The sequence below is a fragment of the Piliocolobus tephrosceles genome, chromosome 21, assembly GCF_002776525.5.
Source record: "Piliocolobus tephrosceles isolate RC106 chromosome 21, ASM277652v3, whole genome shotgun sequence".
NCBI classification, from domain to species: domain Eukaryota; kingdom Metazoa; phylum Chordata; class Mammalia; order Primates; family Cercopithecidae; genus Piliocolobus; species Piliocolobus tephrosceles.
In genome coordinates, this window is record NC_045454.1 from 13,878,061 (window position 1) to 13,884,832 (window position 6,772).

Genomic DNA, 6,772 nt, shown 5'->3' on the forward strand with positions numbered 1-6,772 from the left:
AGGGCTGTCCTAGAGAGTGGCTCTCTTGGCTTATGTCCACTCTCAACAGAAACTTCAAGACTAAATTAGAAAGAAATCATAACAATAAAAATAACTAGAATAGCTAAAGCAATTTTGAAAGAAAGAATAAAGAGGAATTGTTCTATCAATTTCAAGATATTGTATATATTGACTCTCATAGAAGGAGATTGAATAGAATAATTTAGCCTTGTAATTTAAGGACAGTTTGTGAAGGCTATCAAGGAGTTCCAGGTGGGGGTGGAAAAAAAGCATAGGAGAGAGAAAGCCAGTCTCCAGGTACAGGTCTACAATAGCATCTCTCCTGCATTTGCTGGAGCAACCCATGGGAAAATTGTAAATGGGGTGATGGATTTTACAGCAAACCAGCTGTGGCCTTTGTCAATTATCCTCTCCGCCGTCAGATATTGTACAGTAGGAGACTGTCTCTCAGTTTGAGTTCACGTTTGTTTCCTCATGATTAGATTCAGGTTTGTGCATTTTTGGCAGGAATACTACGGAAGGGATAGGGTATCCTTCCTTCTCAGTATATCATACCCGGAAGACTAAAATGTTGTTCTAACATTGACATTGTTAACTTGGATCTCTTAGCTAAAGTGGTATTTACCAGATTTTTTTTTACCTTGTTTTTTATTTTTAACTTTTTAATATTTTAAATTGTCAGTACATAATAGGTGTATATATTTATGGGGTACATGAGATGTTTTGATACAGGCATGCAATGTGAAATAAGCACATCATGGAGAATGGATTAACCATCCCCTCAAGCACTTATCCTTTGAGTTACAAACAAATTATATTTTTAAAGTTATTTTAAAATGTATAATGAAGTTATTATTGACTATAGTCACCCTAATGTGCTATCAAATAGTAGGTCTTATTCTTTTTATTTTATTTTTTACCATTAACCATCCTCACCTCCCTGCCAACTCCCTACTACCCTTCCTAGCCTCAGTAACCATCCTTCCACTCTCTATCTTCATGAGATCAATTGTTTCACTTTTTAGATCCCACAAAAGTGAGAACATGTGATGTTTGTCTTTCTGTGCCTGGCTTATTTCACTTAACATAATGATCTCCAGTTCCATCCATGTTGTTGCAAATCACAGAATCTCATTCTTCTTTATGGCAAATAGTACTCCATTGTGTATATGTACCACATTTTCTTTATCCATTCATCTGTTGATGAACACTTAACGTTGCTCCGAAATCTTAGCTATTGTAAATTGTGCTGCAACAAACATAGGAGCATAGATATCTCTTTGATGTGCAGATTTCTTTTCTTTTGGGTATATGCCCAGCAGTGGGATTGTTGGATCACATAGTAGCTATTTTTAGTTTTTTAAGGAACCTCCAAACTGTTCTTCATGGTAGTTGTACTAATTTACATTCCCATCAACAGTGAATGAGGGTTCCCTTTTCTCCACATCCTCACCAGCATTTTATATTGCCTGTCTTTTGTGTAAAAGCCATTTTAACTGGGGTGAGATGATATCTCATGGTAGTTTTGATTTGCATTTCTCTGATGATCAATAATGCTGACCATCTTTTCATATGCCTGCTTGCCATTTTTATGTTTTCTTTTGAGCAATGTTTATTCAGATCTTTTGCCCATTTTTGATCAGATCATTAGATTTTTTTCTGTAGAGTTGAGCTCTTTATATATGCTGGTTATTAATCCCTTGTCAGATGGGTAGTTTGCAAACATTTTCTCCCATTTGTGCATTACCCCTTCACTTTGTTGATTGTATCCTTTGTTTTCCAGAAACTTTTTAACTTGATGTGATGCCATCAGTTCATTTTTGCTTTGGTTGCCTATGCTTGCGCTGTACAGATCAAGAAATGTTTGCTCAGATCAATATTCTGCAGATTTTCCCCAGTTTCTTTTCTTTTCTTTTTTCTTTTTATTTTTTTTTTTTTTTTTTTTTGAGTTGGAGTCTCGCTCTGTCGCCCAGGCTGGAGTGTAATGGCGTGATCTCGGCTAACTGCAAGCTCCGCCTCCTGGGTTCACACCATTCTCCTGCCTCAGGCACCATTCTCCTGCCTCCTCCCAAGTAGCTGGGACTACAGGTGCCCGCCACCACACCCGGCTAATTTTTTGTATTTTTAGTAGAGATGGGGTTTCACCAAGTTAGCCAGGATGGTCTTGACCTCCTGACCCTGTGATCCACCCGCCTGAGCTTCCCAAAGTGCTAGGATTACAGGCGTGAGCCACCGCACCCAGCCCAAAGTTTTCTTTTATTAGTTTCATAGATTGAGATCTTAGATTTAAGTTTTTAATCCATTCCGATTTGCTTTTTTATATAGTAAGAGACAGAGGTCTAGTTTCATTCTTCTGCATATGGATATCCAGTTTTCCCAGCATAATTTCTTGAAGAGATTGTCTTTTCCTCATATGTGTTCTTGGCACATTTGTCAAAAATTAGTTATCCATAGGTGTGTGGATTTGTTTCTGTGTTCTCTGTTCTGTTCCATTGGTCTCTGTGTCTGTTTTTATGCCAGTACTAAGCTGTTTCGGTTATTATAGCTCTGTAGTATAATTTGAAGTTGGTTTTGTTCTTTTTGGTCAGGATAGCCTTGATTATTCTGGGATTTTTTTGTGGTTCCATATAAATTTGAGGCTTTTTAATTTCTATGAAGAATGTCATTCTTTTTAATAGAGATTGCACTGAATCTGTAGATTGCTTGGGTAGTATAGACATTTTAACATTACTGATTCTTCAAATCCATAAACATGGGACAGTTTTCCATTTTTTGGTGTCCCCTTCAATTTTTTAAATCTGTGTTTTATAGTTTTTATTATAGGTAACTTTAACTTTTTTGGCTGATTCCTAGGTATTTGATTTTATGTGTGGCTATTAAAAATGGTATTACTTTTGATTACTATTGATATAGAAAATGCAGTATATCCATACATTAAAATAGTATCAAAAACACCATGAGCAAAAAGAGAAAGCTGAAGAGTCCTGCCACATTAATGGTGACAGGAGAAACGTGACAGTTAAAAATGATTCATAAAAGTGGGCTAAATTGGAGGAAAATCAATTACAAGGAAATTAAATTAAAAACAATAAATTTAAATATGGAGTTTAGGTTAAATAACATTATGTTATCAATATAACCCATCTTCTGATTTTGATCATGAAACTGATTATGAAAGAGAATGTTCTTGTTCTTAGAAAACATACTTAAATTTTAAGGGCTAGGGAAATGCCATCTCTATGGCTTAATTTCCGATGCTTTGAGGAAAAATAAAGATATAGATATGATAAAAGTGTGGAGGGGAAAAAAAAGCCCACAACATCTGATAGCTGGCAGTGGCTGGTCCTTGGTGTTTTCATCTCATCATAATTTTTAGAACATTAACAATTATCAAACAGAACCATTCAGTGACAATGGTAGAAAAAGAAATGCAGCCCTCGTGGGAAGCTAGGTCAGGAAAAGAAAAAAAAAAGCAGGGAAATACAGTGACTTCTGTTCTTGAGAAAACGCAGAAATATTCTCCCATCTCTACTCCCCCATTTTGTCTTACTCCCCCAAACAATGCGGGGAGCAACTCTCTTCATTAAAAAAAAAAAAGAAAAAAAAAAAAAAGGGTCAGCGACGGTTCGGCTCCCTACAGGAATCAAAGAGAAAGGCCAAGTCAAATACACATGGACCTCTGATGCAATGTCACGTTCACAGAGTTCAGGAAACTAAGCAGTTCCCAGGAAATTAAAGAGACAACCACTTACCACATCCCAAGGACTGCTTTAGGAAAAAAAATTTTTTTTTGTACTTTCTCTTTTAATTCTCAAACCACCTTATTAGGAAGGCACTACTATCATCCCACTATGCGGTTTCACTCCTCCTCACAGAAAACCAAAAACAAATATACAGTACTGAGATTATCACCAGCAATATCCCAGAGCTCAAATATAACAAGGAGACAGTTCCTAGGGCCACAGAGATGTGAAAACACTCTGAATAGATGGTAGGAGAATTGAAAAAAAAAAAATCAGAGGAACAGAGTTTAAGCAACACACGCGGGAGGCCCTAACACCAGGGAATGGACGACCTTGCCTCGACCCAAACGCTCAGAGGTTCAGTTAAGGGGAACGCCTCCCAAGGCCCCTGACTCTTTTCCCCTAAATTGATGGCTGTGCCCTACCAGAAAAGCTCGGAAGAGTAGAAAAGGCTGTACCAACACACCACAATGAGGGAAAAATTGGCGGCAACCTCCCCTCCAGGAGCGGAAGTTCCTAAGACTCCAAGAAGTATGCGCACTACACTTCCCAGAACTCCCCTGCCCTAGCCACCTGAGCGGAAGTGCCCCGGACGCCGGGGAACTTGTGGAAACTTCCTGGAAAGCCAAAGGAGAGCCCCTCCCACTGTCTCGCCGTCTTGGGTTGGAGATGTTTAAGACCCCTCCGCGCTCTTGGACTACCGTCTCCAACATCCCCCAGAATAGCAAAGTTCACGTTCTTGACCTAAGGAGGGGTAATGTGAATTCCTACCCTGAGTTCCTGAATTACCCTCTGCTACGTTCTGTAGGTAAAATAGTCCATAGATAGAATAGTCCACAGGCAAAACTCCTGAAAGACTAAACGTGTCCAATTATTACAGTATTGTTGAACGAGTAAACATTGAGCCGAGAAAGAAAATCTTGGAGGAATGAAAGGGGAATTTCCTTGTTGTGAAATGTCCACGTCAGCTTTGCTCATAATAGGAAAAAATTGAAAGCATTCCAAATGTTTATCAAGAAATAAATGGATTAATAAGTTATGATATATCCATATCATTGAAGAGTACTCAACAGTAAGAACAAGTAGTACAACCCGAATGAATTTAAAAAACATGCTGTGTCGGCCGGGTGCAGTGGCTCACGCCTGTAATCCCAGCACTTTGGGAAGCTGAGGAGGGCAGATCACAAGGTCAGGAGATTGAGACCATCCTAGCTAACACGGTGAAACCCCGTCTCTACAAAAAATACAAAAAAAAATAGCCAGATGTGATAGAGGGCGCCTGTAGTCCCAATTACTTGGGAAGCTGAGGCAGGAGAATGGCGTGAACCCGGGAGGCAGAGCTTGCAGTGAGCCGAGATGGCGCCATTGCACTCCAGCCTGGGTGACAGAGTGAGACTCCAACTCAAAAAAAAAAAAAAAAAAAAAAAAAATGCTGTGTCAAAAAAGCTTGACACATCAGAGTACATGTTGTGTGATTTCATTTGCGTAAGATTCTTTGGCAGGAAAACAACTAATTTTTCATAACAGAAAGCAGATTAATGCTTGGGGCTGGGGACATGATAGAACAATCATAGTAGGGCAAACGAGAACTTTTTGGTGTGTGATGCAAATATCTATATCTTGAGTGTGGTGGCTTTACACAAATGTACACGTTCATTGAATGTATTGAACTTTATTCTTTAAAATGGGTATGTTTTAAGATAAACTATACTTAATAAAGTGGATTTGAAGATATTAGCAGTACCACTACCTCTAGTAGTAATAATGTTAGAGGAAATTGAGTTTGTCAAATGTCCAATGACATCCAAAGATTAAGTAAGGTTATTTTCTCGAATCTGAATTTGAGTAACATATTTAAATCTCATATAGACACACTTATAGGAGAAACATGTTCAGGGTAGTTGTCTTTAGATTTGCATTATTTGGGAAAGGAGCAGCCTTTGCTCACAAGAGCACTAATAAAAGGCCACAAGTTTAGGATTATGAGAGAGGCCTGAATTCTGCTAAGATGTAGGGATAAATGATTACCAATCATTATTCTGGAGGTCACAAATTTGCAACTTCCCCAGTTATCCTTATAAATAACATCACTATTGCAGAACCTAAGACTGGCCTTTTGCTATGTCTTTTCAGGCTTTTGCATTTTTGATGACCAGATGATCCCACCCAGACCCACAATTCTTGACTCTACCAGTCATGTGGCATCCACCCAGAAGTGGTCCACATCCCTGTGATTGCATCCCCAGCCAATTGCATCCCCAGCCAATCAGCAGCACCCATTCCCTAGGCCCCTGACCACCAAACTATCTTTTAAAAACCCCACCCTCCAAATTTTTAGGGAGGCTGACTTCAGTAACAGTAAAGCTTCTGTCAATGGAAAGACTGAAACTTTGTAAAATATCTGAAGAGATTATTTTGAGCCAGACCCAAGCGTCCATGGCCCAGGACATAGCCCTCAGAGGACCCTGAGAACATATGCCCAAAGTGGTCAGGCTACAGCTAGCATTTATAAACTGTCATGGCGCTGGTGGGAGTGTCTTATACGGATAGGTAGCAAAGAGAACTTACAGGTTGCTTTCCATCACTTGCCGGTTTCAGCAGGTTTCTTATCCGATCTTGGAATCACGCCCTGCTGGTCTCCTGTCTCAGCCCAAATGGAACATTGTTCAAATGTTTACATCTACTCCTATGTAGTCAACTTCTATTTTTTATTTTTTAACCCTTTCATAATAAAGTTAGAAAAATATTTAGTTTCTACCTAGGAGAAAAGTGAATAGTATAGCTTTCTGTATTTTTTGCATTTCATGTCTTAATCCCTCACTTCACCTCCCTCTCCTTAGTGAATACATAGATACTTTGGCAAATCATAAGACACCTTTACAGATCCTGATTTTGAGAGCAAGAAGTGATGTGATTCCTTAATCTGAACTGATGTTTTTCAAGATTTTATATACGGTAGACCCTATTCAATACTATATACTTTCTTCAGTATCCTGCGAATGAAAGAAAACTAAGTGCAAGAAAAGTGG